A 20,605-nucleotide genomic window follows, 5' to 3' on the forward strand; every position below is an offset into this window, starting at 1 on the left:
AAAAGATTAGTCTTGAACTCTCTCATTGAAGCTAGCATGTATAAACCTTAATTAAACAATTTAATAATCAATTAAAAACCAGCGGTTTGGAAAATGGATGGATTAAGATGTAGGTGCCATCTTCTGGTCAGACGCGGGAATTCATTTGGCGCGCGACTCTCACAGTGCATTATGGGTATTCTCTAGCCGTTGAGCGCATAGATATACACCGATCCAGCATAACATTGTGAGCACTGACAGGTGAAGTGAATCACACTGATTATCTCTTCATCAAGGCACCTGTCATTGGGTGGGATATATTAGGCAGCAAGTAAACATTTTGTCCTCAAAGTTGATGTGTTAGAAGCAGGAAAATGGGTAAGCGTAAGGGTCTGCAGTGGTCAGTATCTATCAAAAGTGGACCAAGGAAGGAACAGTGGTGAACCGGCGACAGGGTCATGGGCGGCCAAGGCTCATTGATGCACATGGGGAGTGAAGGCTGGCCCATGTGGTCCGATCCAACAGACAAGCTACTGTAGTTCAAATTGCTCAAGAAGTTAATGCTGGTTCTGATAGAAAGGTGTCAGAATACACAGTGCATCGCAGTTTGTTGAGTATGGGGCTGCATAGCCGCAGACCAGTCAGGGTACCCATGCTGACCCCTGTCCACCACCGAAAGCGCCAACAGTGGGCACGTGAGCATCAGAACTGGACCACGGAGCAATGGAAGAAGGTGGCCTGGTCTGATGAATCATGTTTTTTTTTTTTTTACATCATGTAGATGGCCGGGTGCGTGTGCGTCTCTTACCTGGGGAACACATGGCACCAGGATGCACTATGGGAAGAAGGCAAGCCAGCGGAGGCAATGTGATGCTTTGGGCAATGTTCTGCTGGGAAACCTTGGGTCCTGCCCTCCATGTGAATGTTACTTTGACACGTACCACCTACCTAAGCATTGTTGCAGACCATGTACACCCTTTCATGGAAACGGTATTCCCTGGTGTCTGTGGCCTCTTTCAGCAGGATAATGCACCTGCCACAAAGCAAAAATGGTTCAGGAATGGTTTGAGGAGCACAACAACGAGTTTGAGGTGTTGACTTGGCCTCCAAATTCCCCAGATCTCAATCTGATTGAGCCTCTGTGGGATGTGCTGAACAAACAAGTCCGATCCATGAAGGCTCCACAACTTACAGGACTTAAAAGATCTGCTTCTAACATCTTTGTGCCAGATACCACAGCACACCTTCAGGGGTCTAGTGGAGTCCATTCCTCGACGGGTCAGGACTGTTTTGGCAGCAAAAGAGGGACCAACACATTATTAGGAAGGTGGTCATAATGTTATGCCTGATCGGTGTGTATATCCATAGCTCTGGACTGAGCGTACATCGGTTGAACACTTGTTTTTATGGTGCATTGCGGGATTGAATGAGTGCACTACATAACGTCCACTATTGTTTCGGCACCACTACTAATGGCTGTTCTCTCAAATAGTGCCCTATTTAAGGGGGCGATTTCGGACACAGCCCATTCCATGTTCAAAGTCACTTAAATCCCCTTTTTTCCCCATTCTGATGCTCAGTTTAAACTTTAACAGATCAGCTGCATCCGAAAACTTAAAAATGCTGCCTTTGTAGGAGCATTCCAAGGTAGGAAGGCATCAAGGCACATCCGAATCCAATGCTAGCTTTACTTCCTGTCTCCTGAGATACCTTCATCTGATCGATTTTTGAAGGCAGCATAGATGTAACTTCGCTGCCTATAATATCCCACAATCCTGTGCGTTCCATTCGGTGAGAGTTGAGCTAGAAGAAGAAAGATGGCATCTGAAAGTTGCGGTTTCAGGTCAGTTTGTGTGTAAATGTATGTTTTTGACCAGTATTTTCCTTCTGATGCAAGAAATTACTACTATAGTAATTAACTATATGTTTAGTTCTCACCAATCTCACTCTATTTTGCTGTAGGTAATTAAACCGTTACGCTGCCTCAGAAGTCTGTCCTAAATCAGTTTTGTGAAGTGCCTTCATGCACAAACGCTGCCTGCAGAATCATTGCCTATAAGGCAGCAAGGCAACAAGTAGGCTGCCTAAGTTTTTCAATGCAGCCAATGTCTTGACCAAGTGGCCACTGTTCTTACTGTAGTAAAATGTGTGGATACTTTGCTTTTACTCCGAATATCATTGTTCATTTTCCTAAAGGTGCACAGTAGGACATTTGAGTCACCTTTTAAAAGAGCGAATGGAGGTTCTTCGAAGATACTACCAGTGTGGACAATCTGAGGAACCTCAAATGCTGCTTCAAGACTTGGTTTTGCAAAGCAACATATGATATCTTGATACAAATCATTCAGTTTTATGATTATTATCATGAAATATGAGGATTTAAAAAGACACCAGGGAATATACATAGTAAATAAACACAATATATTTTCCCATGCCACTGCAATGAAGCTGAATAAAGCCATTTGGTTCCTTGAGATTAAAAGAGCAAATCAAAGCAAAATAAAGCGGCTTTGTGTGTCTAAAGGTTCTCTATATCCTTCTGAGGATTTTTTTTTTTTTTTCTTTGTGGCCGGGCAGGTTTAGTGGGATTTCAGCAGGACCGGTTTATCCAGGGGAGAACTGGTGTTTGTGTGCCGCGGCGAGGAACTGCTCAAACCTGTTCTCCTCGTCAGTGGGGAGGAGGGGGAGGAGGAGCAGGAGGAGAGGAGTGCAGGGCGTATTAAAAACTCTTCTTTACTTTTCCTCTGTATTTCTTTCTCGTTCCCAATAGTTTTCCATCTAGTGTATCTCTCTGAGGGGCTCCGGAGTGACGAGGAGACCGACAGCATCGCGTGATTGGCAGGTGACGTGATTGACGTCCACAAGGTGGCACGGGGTGAGTGAACTGCTCGTTTCACCTGAACACACTGTATTGATCAGGTGTCATGTGCTTTTGGTATATATTTATTGAGGAACACATAATTTCACTCCCATATATTTCCGGATGAAACACAATCACTTCAGTTGGGTGGGGTGACTTATAATGTCCTCTTTATTTGATCAGTGATATGAATTCATCTGGTCCTAGTATTGCATTTTATTCCAAATCTACTTGTATTATTAACATTACTGTTTCATGTGTTTTTCTCTTTCATATTAATTGGAATATTTAGAATTTTAATAACCACAGGTATTTTGACAAACAAAACTTTTAAAAAGTAATAATTGAATGCTAATAAGAATGTGTTGATTGACTTTGTTTTATAACCTCAATACATGTTCATAACATTTGCTTGCAACTTCCTCTCTCTCTCTCTCTCTCTCTTTCTCTCTTTCTCATATTTGATTGTCATGCCCATGGTAATATACCAAGTGATATTAAACTGATATTACTCTGTTCAACACAAACATCCATCAAATGCCAAAAAACAAAAACCTAGGCAGTGATTGCGTAATGCCAGGCGTGATCCAACAATCCATCTCAAAATCATACTTTCTCATGTATATTAATATTATTATTGTGCTCCAGGCCTGCTCATACTCCACCTTTACATCTTGCTGACTAACTGACTGATTTTGTATGTTTTAGATCAGTTATATGTAATATGTAATATTCCACTTATTTAGTGACACCATGTATGACCTCTGACCCCAAAATGTCAAAGGCACCGAGAGCCAGATCTGATCGTTATCACCTGTTTGTATATGCTAAATCTATATAGGTATATTCTAAAATGTTAGTAATCATATTGTAAAGTCAGCTCAAAGGAGTGGGTTTAAAACATTAGTGTGTGTGTGTGTGTGTGTGTGTGCGTGTGCGTGTGCGTGTGTGTGTGTGCGTGTGTGTGTATATGTGTGTGTGAAATGCGAAGTTTGCAGATCTGAGAGACAGGTTCCCTCTTGCTCCCGCTGCTGTAACGTTCAAAACTGTTAGCTAACATATCCCGACATGCAGAGAGAGTGAAGGAGCAGGCGAAAATCACTCAGATCAAAATGCAAAAACTATTGTATGGGGGAGGGGGGAGGAGGGGGGGGTAACCGCACCCTCCCAAGTGCCCTCAGCAGCAGGCTGTCTCTCTGCAGGCAGAAGTCTTGCAGACGGGGTTAAAACCTATAATCAGCAATTACAATGTATTCAGATGTTTATGTGCAGCTTTGCAGCACATTTCCTACTTTGCATTCGAAATTAAACACCCTGTATTCTCAGAAAATGTGTTTGTTTACCATCAGCTTTAAAAAAAAGTTATGCTTTCCTACAGAGAAACATTTGTATCTGGCATAATTGACAGTGCCTAGAGTTTAGGAAAACATCATTTATTTTAAATAGAATTTTTTGCAACATTATAAATGTCTTTACTGTCACTTTTGACAGTATTTCTTGATTGAATGGGTCCTGTACTGACACCAATCTTTTGAACAATAGTGTATCAATTATGTATTCACATTTCAGCACATTGCAGTCATTCTATGTTACTAGGCATTTACGTCAACTATGACAGTCATCTGGAATTGTTTAGTTTCTGTGGTCTGGTAAAGTTTTTATGAGGCAGTCATTTATTAGACAAACGAGTGGATGTTTGGAGATAGCACAGGCCAGGAAAAATAGGGTGAACGACATATATATATAGATAAGTGTAGTATGTGTCAAGTTGAACCCTTTTATAAGTCGTCAATGCATTACATGGGTCATAAATAAACTTCCAGATCCTGTTTGTTTTTTAAATGCTAGCACACACATGTTGTAAAAAAAACCCCAAAAAAACAAAAAAAACATCTCTACTCATTTCTTACTCTCTCACTCTCTCATTTACACACATTTACACGCATACACAAATAAAGTTAGGCCTACGGTGCTCACCTTGCAGAACCGGTTTAGCAAGACCAACTTTTAATAGCCATGGTATATATATGAGTGCAGAAATTTAAGCTCATATTTTAAAAAGTATATCCAGGGCAATGGCAGAACATGAACTGGCACCAATTGCTCTCTAATCAAGCTTTGATCTAACAAATCTGCATCTCGGTTGTCTTCATTTTTTCCCTTCCTATCCCTATTTGTAGGAAGACGAGTCAAGTGGCAGGTGTGCAGGAACACCAGCATGGCTGTGGAGAGCTTCTCTGAGCTCCTGCAGAAACTGCGGGAGGTCCATGAGCATGAGTTAGAGGGTAAGACCAGCCTACTCTTGACTGAGATTCCACCAAAGCATGCATGACTATATCTGTATTTCTGACACAAAATATGGGCAAAATCTCTTTTTCAAAGATGGTTTAATATAGATGCGCATTTTACAAACCTCCGTAACGGCAACAGTCAACAGTAAAAACATCTTTACATCACCACAAACAAGATAAGGATACAGTTTCTCTGCGAAATCCAGTTATTTCAATAGGAATCTACGCAATTGGGAGATTCGTGTGAGGGTGAAAAAGTTCCCAACATAGATTTTGCTCGTGTTCAAGTCAGCCGCACAAATTCACCACACTGACCAATAGAAAGCTGCTTATTTTGACAGTATCTTCCATTGTTGGGTTGTGATGAGGGTCCAGTTACGTAATCAGATTTGTTTTAGTAAAAACCAACACATAACATTTAAATTTACAACAAAATATCTGACTTCAAATAAGTAACGCAAGCTACTTTTTCCCATTTATTGACTGACACCTCTCCTGTCCCCATATTGAGAGAAATCGGGAGTGAGGTGCGGAGGTGTTGTGTGCGCACAACATGTAAACATGATACTTATTGTGGTTCTAGACTACAGTGGACATGCAAAATGAATAAAAACTGTGAATGAAATAGTTCACCCAAAAATGAAAATTATCCCATGATTTACTCACCCTCAAGCCATCCTAGGTGTCTTTCAGATGAATACAATCAGAGAAATATTTAAAAATATCCTGGCTCTGCCAAGCTTTATAATGGTAGTGAACGGAGGACGCAATTTTGAAGCCCAAAAAAATGCATCCATCCATCATAAAAATAATCCATACAACACGACCATACGTGTTAATAAAGGCCTTCTGAAGTGAAGCAATACGTTTTTGTAAGAAAAATATCCATATTTAAAACGTTATAAATTGAAATAACTAGCTTCCTTCAGACGACCTTACACATACTGAGCGAGTCGACTTGTGCCAAGAGTAACCCGTGACACGATGTATGACGCACGATGTAGGAGTATCGTAATCTTGGACGCCTCTCGCGGTTCAAACAAATAGGGCTGTGCAACAAACTCAAGCTCCTCTTCTCTTATATCGAAATCCTCCGACATTTCTCTTTAAAAATTCACATTTTAGACTTCTATTTCCCAACTGGTGTTTAGTTTTGCTCTATCCTCTGTGCTTCCGTGTTCGTCATTGCATCATGCATCGGTCAAAGTTTGCTCTTCCGCTGCAAACTGATGTGTATGGCTGTCTGCTGGAAGCTAGTTATTACAGTTAATAGTTTTAAATATGGATATTTTTCTTACAAAAACCCATCACTTCACTTCAGAAGGCCTTTATTAACCCTCCGGAGCCGTATGGATTACTTTTATGATGGATGGATGCATTTTTTGGGTCTTCAAAATCACGCCGCCCATTCAGGATATTTTATCTTTGATTGTGTTCGTCTGAAAGAAGATAGTCATATACACCTAGGATGGCTTGAGGGTGAGTAAAGCTTGGGATAATTTTCATTTTTGGGTGAACTATCCCTTTAAATTACACAAATATACTTTATGTATTTAATCTCACTTTATTAACCAATGTCTTTGCTGCTGACTTTTGATGATCCAATTCAACCATACTTATAAGCAAAAATGAACTATATCACATTTGTTTCATTTTTCATTTTTTTTATTTTATTGCTGAAGTAAGAGTTTTGAACTTTCTTCTCCTGAGCCCTATTCTTTTGCGATCCAAAATGGCATCACAGCTGAATTTGCATTTCCTTCAGCTTGAGGCTTATTCATTTCACTTTTGGTCTAAAAGGGCCTTTACATTTGCCAAAAAACTCTTTTGTTGTTGTTAAAAAATAAACAAGCAAGCCCAGCCAAGGTGAGAAAAAGTAATGCAAAAGTAATGTAACACAGTTCTTTCCACAAAAAGTAACTAACACAATTAGTTTGTTTTAAAGGGAATAACACAACAGCAAATGCTCCTTAACAATACTCAACAACTCAACAATAACTGCATAAATAAAATCAGCGAAACAATAATATAAACAATTTATTCATGCTGCCATGCTATGAGCTTGCAAACTCTTAATAAATCTGCAACATGCTTAGTATGAAATTGGCATTGTTTATTCACCATGTCGTTCCAAACCTTTTTGACTTTTTTTTTTTTTTTTATGTCTTTCTTTCTGAACACAAAAGGAAATAGTTTAATGAATGAAGGTGGAGTGAATTCAACACAATGGCATTACATTGTGATTCACATTAACGCCTAATAAAGCACCCAAAAGTGTTAGCAAAAAAAGGGCCTGAACATGATATTTAACACTAGGGATGCACTGATACCATTTTTTAAGGACCGAGTACGAGTACCGATACTTTTTTTCTAGTACTCACCGATATCGATACCGATGCCTATACATTTATTAATTTCTCTCTCTCTCTCTCTCTCTCTCTCTCTCTCTCTCTCTCTCTCTCTCTCTTTTTTTGGTGATGTTGCAGTTTTCCAAGCACAGCACAGTGAGACTAATGAATGTAGGACAGCTTCTTTATTATTACTCTAATGAAAAAAGTAATAATTTTTATGTGCTTCTCACAAACTTAAAGAACAAAAATTTCACAGTGTCCAATAACCTTCAAAGGGCATAATTACTAATATATATAATTGTTGTTATATAAAAAGAAATTTACAAACAATACAACAAATACTATAGAGATACAATAAATAAACTTGATAAATAAACTTGTTTTTCAGATACAGTAGGTTTATTTACCATGTATACATTTATTTAACATATTTTGTTGTTTTATTAACATTAATGACAAATATAGGCTACGGTCCCTTTAAGACCGAATCCATGGATACTGACACATATCCTGTTTTCACCCAAATGTTTACGTCCACTTAAGCCATAACTTAAGCCACAATTTACGTGAGATACTCCACACGATGGACATTTTGACATCTATGTGTGCATTTGAACATTCAGGCGCAAGGAGAACTGATCGCGCGCTTTCTGAGAGCTGGGATCGCGCGCAGCCGCGCGAGAAAGAGAGAGAGAACGCGCGAGAGGGAGCGCTTCTGGTCTGTGTCATTCAGCGCAAATCCGCCTATCCCGCCTTCACTAATCCATAACGAATTGTGATTGAAAGCAATGTGTGTGTTGTCATCATTAATTTTAAGGATTTCCACTCTCTTGAGGCTGACATTGTTTCTGCTGCTGCCGCCGTTGTCTGTGCACGGAAAATTCTATCAGTTACGTCACGTGAGGTATCGGTCTTTGGTATCGGGGGTATTTTTACAAGTACGAGTACAAGTACATGAGCTTGGTATCGGCCCGATACCGATAGGTGCATCCCAATAGAGTACCTCAGGGATGACGTGTTTTTGTAGGCCAACCCGGAAGTTAGCGGCGCACGGGTTCCCTCGATCGAAAGCCTATGCATTTTTCCCATAGACTTTTGGAAAATCGCAAAAAATAAGCTCTGTGTTTAACAAAGGGTTATGACACTTACATGTTTTGTTTATCAAGATAATCTTTACAAGTTAACACAACATTTATACATTTTGAAGCCTAAATAAAGTCGTCAGATATAAAAAGCTAACAGTAGGCTATAAACGGACTACAGCACACCATGGTCGCGGATCAGCGTCACCACCACCAAGCTTCCTCAAACTTTATTTAGAAAATAACTTGATTTAAAAACATGCTTGCTGATTATGATCTGTGCTGTGTATGAGTACTTATCCACTTTTTCAAGAGAAATGCCTGTTTGTCATGATGACGTCTAAAGTCAATGCCAAAGGAAGTAGTCCCTTTTAGCAATTTGTTAGCAACCGCCGTTTTTATGACACAATAAAGGTTTAAAAAATCACAAGCAGGTTATAACTAGTGTGTTTTATGTTATAGATCAAAACGTGAAAATATTTAGAGGCTTTGTTAACCACAGACCTTATTTCAAGTGATTTAGCAAAAACCCATTCAAAAAACCCATTGACTTCGGGGCGATGGAACTGGAAGTCCTAAAATGCTAACTCGCTTCCAGGTTTTGCCTACAAAAACACGTCATCCCTGAGGTACTCTATTTAACACTTGTAAAATCATAACTGCCACCCCATTTTTCCCACCACTGTCCCCCACCGCTGTGCCATCCAGCTCTTCACACTCCTGTTGTCCAGCTTCACTGTGTACCTTTCTCTCTCTCTTTACAGTGTGGCAGGAGAAAGTACTGGAGCTGACAAATAAAAAGAATATGTGAGTGTGAATACCATATTTTTCAAGCTAAAATTGACTGACATCAAATTTGACATTCACGTCATTAATGTTTTTTGTGTGCGTTCTGTTGTAGCGATACAAAGCGCATGGAAGAACTTTACAACAGGAACCAGCAGATGAGAGAACAGCAGCGGATCCTCACTGAGAACATTAAACAGCTGGAGAACAGGTTTGTGAGATTTCATTCTTGAATTTAATCTTGCATACCACTGCCCAAACTGGATGTTTCTGTCGATCTTCAGGTTGCGGGCTGGGTTGTGCGACAGGTGTACAGTCACTCAGGATGTGGCTAAAAAAAGACAACAGGAGTATGAAAACTCCCAGCTCCAAAGTCTACAGCACATCTCTTTACTGGGTGAGCTATAAATAGAGCTTTTATGTGAAGAAGAAATAGAGTGTCACTGACCCAGTGTTGTTATTGTTAACTAAAACTATTAAAACGTTTCGTGAACTGAAATAAAACTGAAATAAAAATAAAATATAAAAATATTTAGATGAAAAACGTTGAAAATAACTGAAATAAATGATTAAGTCAAAGCACTTAAAATTACTAAAAAATGAAAAACTGAAAATATAAAAAATAAAAGCTAATTAAAAGTATAAATAATACTAAAATAACAATGCATTGTCCGTGTTAATTCCTTTTACACTAAAGGTCAGACTTTTGGGCCCAACTGTATACATGTGATAAAATTTTTAAAATATTATAAAACCACAACATGGGTCAGTCACCCTTTGCAGTATTTACTTTATTGTTATGAAGTCCATCTAGTTAAATATATAAAGGAATATATAAATATTAAAGATATTCCTGTTTGTTCACTGCTGCAGTGAGTGAGATGAATGCACTAAAGAAAGAAAATGACAGACTGAGAGAGGAGCTGAAAGGCTTGAGGGATTCGTCGAAGTGAGTTCCTAACATGCTTCCTTGACATTTGTGTGCAAGCATTTCCTGTTGTTTATCATGGGAAAGTTCAAGTTCTGTCACATAGTGGCACAATCTGATTTACTGTAACTGTAGCTGTGTGACATTAGCCGACATATGTTGGTCACTTTGGCTTGAGGTCAAGGCCGGTTTAACAGACTATTACTAATACAAACTTCCTCCTTTACCTTACAGTCGGCAGAATGGTCATTTAGAGGACACGATCATCACAGAGGTCAAGATGTCACCTGACACAGCAGCGGCTGCTGTGACTCTACTGACCTCAGGGCAGAAGTCCAGCCAACCTCCACCAGGGGACGCCACTGTACCTGCAGCGACTGTCAAACGAGAGACAGACAACAGCCCAACTGACAGTCTGGGTAACTTACATATATGAAAACCAATGCTATTTTATTGCAACAATGCATAAGATATTTGTAATTTGATCTAAAGGTAAAATGGTGTGTGTGTGTGTGTGTATGTATGTATATGTGTATATATATATATATATATATATATATATATATATATACAGTACCAGTCAAGTTATCTTTAATGTTTTTGAAAGTAGTCTCTCATGCTCATCAAGTCTGCATTTATTTGATCAAAAATACAGAAAGAACAGTAATATTGTGAAATATTATTACAATTTAAAATAATGATTTTATTTTAATATACTTTAAAATACAATTTATTGCTGTGATTCAAAGCTGAATTTACTCCAGTCTTTAGTGTCACATGATCCTTCAGAAATCATTCTAATATGATGATTTGATATTTAGTTATTATCAATGTAGGAAACAGTTGTGCGCTTAATATTTTTTGGAACCTGTGATACTTTTTTCAGGATTCATTGATGAATAAAATGTTAAAAAGAACAGAATTTATTCAAAATATCTTTTCTAACAATATAAATATTTATTATCACTTTTTATCAAGTTAACACATCCTTGCTGAATAAAAATATTAATTTGTTTCAAAAAAGAAAGAGAAAAAAATACAGTACAGTAAAATTTCTATTTCAAATAAATGCTGTTCTTTTTTTTTTACTTTTTATTCATCAAAGAATCCTGAAAAAAGTATCACAGGTTATAAAAAAATATTAAGCGCACAACTGTTTTCAATATTGATAATAAATCATCATATTAGAATGATTTTTGAAGGACCATGTGACACTGAAGACTGGAGTAATGATGCTGACAATTCAGCTTTACCATCACAGGAATAAATTATAATTTAATTTAATATTAAAGTAGAAAACCATTATTTTAAATTGTAATAATATTTCACAGTATTACTGTTTTTTCTGTATTTTTGATCAAATAAATGCAACACTGATTAACATAAGAGACTTCTTTCAAAAACATTAAAAAATAATGTTTCCAAACTTTTGACCGGTACTGTGTACACACTCACACACATACATGAATATATGTGTGTGTGTGTTTGTGTGTGTGTGTGTGTGTGTGAAGTTTGCCTGGAACTGAATTTATGTTTCTTTGCTTGTTCCCAACTGTACTGACGAAAACATCTGTAATGTCCTTTCTTCTGAACAGAAAAAGCATCTGAACACAAACTTATGCAAAGCTGGGGCAGGGCGTTTTCATTCGTAAGCAATAATTTTTTCTTTAAATATTTGTTTTTGCTGTTTCAAGTTGGTTGCTTTATTAAAAATCTTGTTTCTTTCTGTTTCCTTATGTCTCATTGGTTGCTGAAATTTGTGTTTCTCTCAGGAATCTAAGGCCATGTTGCCCACCTCGAGCCCTGTGAGATGGGAGGCCGAACACGGCACTGAAAGGAGGTGAGACAGGCAGACGCATTGACACTGGAAACAGACAAAACATTTTGACATATCTTAATCCTTCTCCTCGTGTGTCCACAGAGCTGCCAGCGTGGACTCGGTGGAGCACAGACACTCTCCTTTGTCTCCTCTTATCCCATCTCCTCTTAGTCTACTGAAGAACAATCCTATTTTTTCTTCTACTGCCTCTGATGAACGTAGCAGCCGGCAACAAATCCACGCCCCCGTCCCCTTCCGGCCGCTTCCGATCAAGACCAGTCGCCTGCCTATCCCATGGTCACTTTCTGAATCCTCTGACTGGGTAGCAGCAGCCAGCTCTGGTGTTAGTAGTAGAATAGCGGTTAATCCAAGCCAGAGCCCATTTTCAAGCTCAAACATACTGCGTTTCCCTAAACTGGTCCCACCAAGCAGCGGCCTCCAGTCCCGCATGCACTGCTCAACACCTGGCGGCCTGCGGCCCTGGTCCCGCAGAAACCTCTCAGAGCATGCAGAGAGTAGAGAAAAGAAAGTGACAGAACCCGTTGCAGCGCCGCCCCAGTGGAGGGTCTCGGCTGCGCAGTCAGAGAGGATTTTTGGAGAGAATTTAAGAGAGGAGGAAGAGGATGCACCGCTGGACCTGTCTGATTCAGGACGCTCAAAAAGCCAAGAGAGGGAGAAAACGCACTCACAGAGCGATGCATCTTCATCTTTGTCTTCCTCACCACATGCTGCACTTTCATCGTCGTCTCAATGTCCATCAAGTCCTCAAAGTGACCAGCAGACTGCAGATAATAATACACAGGTAAATTTCAAATGATGCTTAAAAACCTCCTCAATAAAGAAAAAAAAAAAAAAAAAAATTCTGAGCAATCTGTTCATGACTTATTAGAAAGTATAGAAAACCAAGTAACACTTTATTTTAGGGTCTTTTAACTAGTTGTTTATTAGCATGCATATAACTAGAATATTGGCTGTTTATTAGTACATATTAAGCAGATATTAATGCCTTATTCTGCATGACCTTATTCTACATTCTTAATCCTACCCAATACCTAAACTTAACAACTACCTTACTAACTATTAATAAGAAGTAATTAGGAGTTTATTGAGGGAAAAGTACAGTTTATAGTGAATATGTGTTCCCTATACTAAAGTGTTACCGAAAATCATAATATGATTTTAATAATGAAAATGTTAATTATACTTGAACAAATATAATTATAAATTGCACATCACATTATATCACCAAAGCTTTTTTTTTTCTATTTTCTTTTTATTTACAGTTTTTTACAGTTTCTGTCTTCGGTTTGCAAACTAACAGTTAAGTCCGCTTAGTTCAGCTAGACCACGATATCACAACAAATGAAACGTTTCCCTTTCTTTGGGTCTTTCTGGAAGCAAGCTAACATTATATCCTAACTGCTTTGCACAGTGCTAACTGGTTAAGAAAAGCTGCCTTAAAGACGCAATATGTAAGATTTTTGAATTAAAATAACCACTAGAACAGTGTTATATATTTTGTTGACTTGTGTACATTATCCCAAATGTTTCCAAGAATGTTTAAATCCAGAGAAATAAGCAATTTTAACCAGGACACAGACCGTGTCCGTGCGTTGCCTATCAATGACATCATACCCGTGTTACCCCTGATTTCTGGTTTTATTTTGTAGAAACCATGGAAACACCAAAAGACGCTTTAGTATATTTTGTGTTTTTATTAGACAGGTGAGACACTGTTTGGATACATTCATCGACAGAAAACTAGTCATTGTTAAATAGCTCAACACAGAGGGCCCTATTTTAACGATCTAAGCACATGGTCTAAAGTGCACGACGCAGGTGCACTTAGGGCATGTCCGAATCCACTTTTGCTAGTTTAATGATGGAAAAAATGGTCAGAGCGCCCGCCGCATGGTCTAAAAGGGCTGTCCCTATCCTTTTACTGAGTCATGGGTGTGTTTTGGGCGTAACGTGCAATAAACCAGTCAGAGTCTCATCTCCCATTCCCTTTAAAAGCCAGTTGTGCTCGCGCCATGGCAGATTCGCTATTTAGATAGTGGAATTTGCAAGCAGAAAAACTGAACGCTTCTCTAGCGAGGAAATGGATCTGCTCATGCACGAGGTTTAAGCGTGCGAACAGACCATCTACGGGACAAGCCGGATTCCACCAAAGCATTTTTATCTTTATGCACACAATAACAATATTTTACATTGTAATCCTTTCATTTTTTTAATATTTGGCATGTTTGTGTGCTGCTGCATGTCCCTGTGTGTGTAATAAGCAGAGTGTGTACGCATGTTCTGCACCCATGTATAAGCACATATTACTGACACGCTCTTTAAATAACAACAAAATATTGCGCCATTGACATTTGTGCGTCCATGGGCATGCTGGTCTGAAAATGAGGTGTGTTTTGGAGCATTGTTGGTGTGTTGCTATTTTGAGGCAACTAAAATAGACTGCGCCATTGACCAACTGAAACCTGGTCTAAAGTCAATGATGCAGTATATTCTCAAAATAGCAACACGCTGACAATGCGCCTGAACGCACCTCATTTTCAGACCAGCACAAATGGGCACAAATGCATTTGCTATTTAAACAATGTGGTGCAGTATGTGAAAATGATAACTGCGTCAGGCTAAAACTAGCAAAAAACACTTGCGCCACGCCTGGCGCCGCATTGCGCTAGGTGTATGATAGGACCCTAAGTCTTACTGTTTGAATCTCGTTCTCTTGATTTACCGTGAGTACCGTGTTTGACCATGCCTAATATTGATCTAGCTTACTGCAGTGTGCAACACGTGCCTCATAGCAGTCGCAGAGCAAATGCACAGAGTAGCATTATAACAACTTTCAACACTCAAATGTATCTAATATGATAAACAGGGCTGTGTTACCCCACATATGCATGACTAGAAGAAGTGGAAGCGCTCATCTGCAGCATAATAAAAGCTCCGCTGCTCTCGAGCTGTGTGTCGCGACTCGCCTCTCATTAACAATCGCTCCAGTGGCCTCGTTCCACTCCAACAGCTTTCAGCCACACCCTGCTTCATACTACAGTAATGACAATAAATCTTTAATACATTAGCTCATCCATGAATACGATTTCTTCCCAAGTCCCGTCGGATTCTTTTCCACCGGCTGTAAACAACACCTCCCATGATTCCGCGAAATCAAGGCATCATCAAGCTACGCCTTTGTTTTGAATAAGCAACCTCTAGTAGCGAAAATTACATATTGTGCCTTTAATTAGCTAGAACAAGATCACAATAACTCAGTATGTATCAAGCATTGAGGAAGGGGTATAGGATCTTGCATGACTAGAGGTCCTTGCTTGGTAACATGAAAAGGTTAATTCTGCTTTGGCTTTGTTTAGAGCTATGTAGAACAAATAAACTGAATTATTTTTTTCTAAAATGTAAGTTACTCAATATTAACTTCTTGTTTATAAAACTCTTTGCTTTAAACTGTTGTGTACTATTGTATACTACTGTAATTGTTGGACACACAATTAATATTTCTCTGTGTGCTGTGCTTGTTCATGGAGCCCCACACATGGAATATAGAAATAAATAGATATTGTAACCACAAATTGAGAATTAGAGGCCACATTTTATTAATTCATTCCCTCATTTTAGGTAAATCTTAGCAACCTTGTACTTATTTGTTCCCACATTTTAGTTAAAACTTGTCCATGTTGTGCTAATTTGCTCCTTTAAGTTAATTAAACTGTAGCAATGTTGCTTTATTTTAACATGGCCGCAATTTACCTAAAATGAACAAATTAGGGGAACAAATTCTTAATTCGTAGCCACAATGTCTTCTTTTTTTCTTCCTTGAATGTCATGTGCAGGTCTCTACACATGTTTTTATCAGTGAGTATAAAAATAAAACTGACTGTGATGTTTGGTTGACATTACACAGCAGGAGGAAGCACAAGAAAGATGTAAGGAACAGGAAGAGGTAAAGGAAGGTGAAACATCTCCAGCAGCTGAAACATCTTTCAGCTCAGAGAACAAGAAACTCCCATCACTAACCATTTCCCTGCAGCCAGGTAAAGCTTAACTCTCGTTGGTCAGTTTAAGTTAAATTCGACAATGTTTAATCGATCTGTTTTGCCTTCCAGTTGTGGTTATGGAGCCGCTTAAACCTGGAGGACAGGTAAACTAAGCATTGAATTAATGTTATGTCATTATACAACCCGAATTCCGGAAATGTTGGGACATTTTTTAAATTTGAATAAAGTGAACACTAAAAGACTTTCAAATCACATGAGCCAATATTTTATTCACAATGAAACATAGATAACAATAAATGTTTAAACAGAGAAATTTTTTGATTTTTATCCACTAAATGAGCTCATTTCAAATTTGATGCCTGCTACAGGTCTCAAAAAACTTGGCATGGGGACAACAAATGGCTGAAAAAGCAAGAAATTTTGAAAAGATTCAGCTGGGAGAACATCTAACAACTAATTAAGTTAGTTGATATCAGGTCTGTAACATGATTAGCTGTCTTAGAGAGGCCAAGGAATACTTCCAGAAACCACTGTCGGTAAGCACAATCCGCCGTGCCATCTGCAGATGCCAACTAAAGCTCTATCATGCAAAAAGGAAGCCATATGTGAACATGGTCCAGAGGTGCCGTCGTGTCCTGTGGGCCTGATGGTATGGGGGTGCATAAGTGCATACGGTATGGGCAGCTTGCATGTTTTGGAAGGCACTATGAATGCTGAAAGGTATATAAAGGTTTTAGAGCAACATATGCTCCCCTCCAGATGACGTCTATTTCAGGGAAGGCCTTGGGTATTTCAGCAGGACAATGCAAAACCACATACTGCAGCTATTACAACAGCATGGCTTTGTTGTAGAAGAGTCTGGGTGCTGAATTGGCCTGCCTGCAGTCCAGATCTTTCACCTATAGAGAAAAATACGTCAAAGACGACCACGAACTCTTCAGCAGCTGGAAACCTATATCAGGCAAGAATGGCACCAAATTTCAACACCAAAACTCCAGAAACTCATAACCTCGATGCCCAGACGTCTTCACACTGTTTTGAAAAGAAGAAGAGATACACCATGGTGAACATGCCCCCGTCCCAACTATTTTGAGACCTGTAGCAGGCATCAAATTTAAAATGAGCTCATTTAGTGGATAAAAGTATAAAATTTCTCAGTTTAAACATTTGTTATGTTATCTATGTTCTATTGCGAATGAAATATTGGCTCATGTGATTTGAAAGTCTTTTAGTTTTCATTTTATTCAAATTTAAAAAACATTTCCAGAATTCGGGTTGTATTCCATGCAGCTTTAATTGAGGTTTTCTTATGTTATGAGATCAGTTGTAACTTCTGTTTTTTTTTTTGAAGGTCACTGATACTGGGAACAGACCAATGGAGCAAGAGGAGAAGGAGAACAACAATCTTGAAACAAGCAGAAAAAGACCTGGGCAGGATACTGATGGTGAGAAATCATCTTTTATTCATTCATGTATTCAATTGATAAATTTAGCATCTGCTGAAATGTCAGTTTTGATTCATTGTTCTGTCTCAGCTCTATTCCAGCGCTCGCTAAAGGAGAGGAAAATACGGCTGAGCAGAGGACCTCAAGGAAACCATGCAGCCCCAGATCAAGGATGAAGGTCTCCTTTTTTCACCGTTATGTTAATTGCCTGCCCTTAGTATTTCCATGAACACTGTTTTCTATATAAATTCGTTTCATATATTTATTTTCTTTTAATTTTTTTACAGGCATTGGATTCTACTACAATCTGGTGACTGTGGTTATTAAGCCAGTCATTTTGTTTTCAGCCTTCGTCACCAGCCTCCAAGTCCAAATCCCTGGTGTTTACTTTAGTTTTCCAGAAAAACCAGAAAAACCAACAAAAAAGATTTTAACCGCATCTGTCAACATAATTTGCATGTATCAAACAGAATCGGTACTCCAGTGCACACTGCAATTCTATTAGATCTATTATTAGTGTGTGCAAACGATATAGTTCGTATAACCTTAATTTTAAATAAACAGAATATGTTCCTTCAGTGGGTAGATTTCCCAGCAGTCTTTAGCTGTACTACAACAGGAAGCCAGCTTTTCTTACTGACAGGGGGCTGTCAATAAACTTATCAACTAGATTGATTTTATTTTTCGCGGTTTCGCTTTCGTCTTCCTCTTTCTTCATTTATACCATGAGTTATTAATAATGTACATTATAATTGCTTGCTTTCTTGTGTTGTCTCAGTTGTCGTGTCTTCTCTCAGTCTGTGTTCATTCTCTCTTCCGTGTGAGAGCTGTCACATCTCATCTATTTTTGTCTCTGTCTGAGCACCATGGCCTGCTTCTTGTAGATGTGACAAAATGAAAAAACCTCGGCTTCCCCTTTTGGTTTTTTTTGAGATGTCAAGCATATATTTTGTAATAGTGAATTTTCCACTTGCAGCTGTAAACGCTTTCAGAGTGTAAAGGAGGAAGGTAAAACTGTGAAGAACAAAGTGTACTTTATTAAACTTTCTGTACCATTGCATTAAACTAGTCTTATACCTTTGCTTTTATCTGAGGTAAAGCTAATTTAGAGATATTAGCTATACTAAAATTCCTAACTTTTTTGTTAAAAAAATGGACACATAAATAAAGGTATTTTGATGGCTTACCGAGGTTCCCATAGGCTTTTTTTTATCAGTGGCTGTGGTCATACCTTGCGAAGTATCATTCTGTATATGGTTTAGGATGTGGGAAACACTTACAGTGCTGCAGGAAGAGGTATCAATCGTTTCACCGTGAAGAACATGACTGCTTTGCATCATTGGAACAATTTATATTTTTCACTTTAGTATGCCAATCACCACAACATTTAGCTTGCTTAATTTTGTATACTGAAGGGAGTTTAAATTACAAAGGATCCCATTAAAAACCTGTGGATTTTCTGTTTCCAAAGTTTCTAATATGAATGTTTTATTTGTAATTTGATCTATGCACAGTTCTGGCTTTAGTATTATATATTACAGAAGAGGGAGATTTATGTATTTGCTTGTGTTTTAATGTCTCTCTTTCTCCGTCTATTTCACAAGAAGAGTGTGTTTAATCCCACCATCTGATAGGGGATTATTAGAAGCTCACTGTTTTTCAGAGTCATTATATAACTGTGAGGCCAGACCAACTGTTTCCAGTCCAATAATACATCTGTGCGTCTCTATCTCTGGTAGTGTACTAATAGATACACACAGATCTGACAAGCAAACATGGTCTAAATCTGCCTTTATTATGATTTTTCCTTTTCTATTCATATATACAGGCTATGTAAGTGATATATAGCCTATATTTAAAACGCACGCCTCAGAATTTGAATGACATTTTGGCCGAATGAAGTGCTGAGGGCGTTTTTTTTGTTTGTTTGTCAAAAGTGACATTGCAAAAGTATTTTTAACAACTTTTTTGCAACCTACACACACACACACAAAAGTTCTACGAAGTTCTACGAAGACAATTGCGTGAATAGGGCATGCGGATATTGAAGCGGAATATTTATGACAGATTTCCTCTGACTACAGAATGTGTCGCAATATTCACTGAGCTCCCTACCTAGACAGCACTTTAGTTATAATCAGCGCTTGAGTCATTTCCGCCATCATAAACTCGATATTAGTCGTGTCGGCTCAGTGTGTATGAATGAGTTGAGCTGACTCGGAACACGCCTGATGCCTGTAGCTGTTGTCTACGCAGGCATCTCAGTAGTATTTGAAACACGGCCGCCAACTTCCTCTTGAACAGTAGTGAAACTGTCAGTCTCTCTGAGAGAGTGAGGCGCATCACTGTGATGGAATAGCCGGTGTGAAGAGACTTCAATATTTTCTCGTCGTTGGAGAAACTTTGTGAATAAAAAAAAAAACTCTTAGACTGGATTGCGATTGAAGAGGTGAGATCGCTTCAAATATATATATTTTATTTTATTGTTTTGTTTTGTATTTTATTGTATTGTACTTCATTTTGTTATTTATTTTATTTTTATTTTAAACAAAATAAAGTTAAACGTCGAAGACTTTTTCTAACGTACCTTTTTCTTTAAAGTTGATTTCCCATTTTCGTTTTTTAAACGAGGTTTCTAGGCTAAATAGTAGCCCTAATAGGCCTATTAGCTAACATTTAAAATAAATTATAGCCTATGTCTCCTTAATGATGGTTGTCATGAGCTACTCTGTCCTACTTTTTCGGACTGCTTTTCCGTTTCACTGTAAACTAGAATCAGTGGCCTGTTGCTTAGACTAGTCCTACAAGTTAGTCATCTAATTTTTTTTTTTTTTTTTTTTTTTTCCTTGACTAATCATATTTTAAAGCTATTACATAAGATTGATCTAATCTGAATCCGAGAAGTAGAACTGAAGTTCAAACTAATTGCAGCAGTCTTTACTCTTGGCTGCTATGGTTATTAAAAATGGACCCTAGCGCCTGGTTTCTTCACTTTTGATATCTAATTGGTTCAGTCAGACTCATATATCATCACATAATTAAGTT

At 38.3% G+C, this 20,605-nt stretch overlaps 1 protein-coding gene across 2 annotated transcripts in view; it reads left to right on the forward strand.

Moving 5' to 3' along the window:
* Positions 1-1,680: 1,680 nt before the first annotated feature.
* hck (HCK proto-oncogene, Src family tyrosine kinase) overlaps positions 1,681-20,605 on the forward strand; it is a 33,049-nt gene continuing 14,124 nt past the window's right edge. The window contains exons 1-16 of one of the 2 annotated variants that reach the window (XR_007927519.1): positions 1,681-1,822; positions 2,750-2,854; positions 5,020-5,124; positions 9,328-9,370; positions 9,465-9,560; positions 9,634-9,746; positions 10,223-10,298; positions 10,512-10,696; positions 11,873-11,925; positions 12,050-12,117; positions 12,199-12,898; positions 16,022-16,151; positions 16,224-16,258; positions 17,467-17,560; positions 17,651-17,738; positions 17,848-20,009. The gene's annotated coding sequence lies outside the window, so the exon portion shown is untranslated. Of the gene's footprint in view, positions 1,823-2,749; positions 2,855-5,019; positions 5,125-9,327; positions 9,371-9,464; positions 9,561-9,633; positions 9,747-10,222; positions 10,299-10,511; positions 10,697-11,872; positions 11,926-12,049; positions 12,118-12,198; positions 12,899-16,021; positions 16,152-16,223; positions 16,259-17,466; positions 17,561-17,650; positions 17,739-17,847; positions 20,010-20,605 lie in introns of those variants that run through there. The other variant, XM_051880104.1, reaches the window with a different exon arrangement.

The sequence above is a fragment of the Ctenopharyngodon idella genome, chromosome 22 (genome assembly GCF_019924925.1).
Source record: "Ctenopharyngodon idella isolate HZGC_01 chromosome 22, HZGC01, whole genome shotgun sequence".
Taxonomy (NCBI): domain Eukaryota; kingdom Metazoa; phylum Chordata; class Actinopteri; order Cypriniformes; family Xenocyprididae; genus Ctenopharyngodon; species Ctenopharyngodon idella.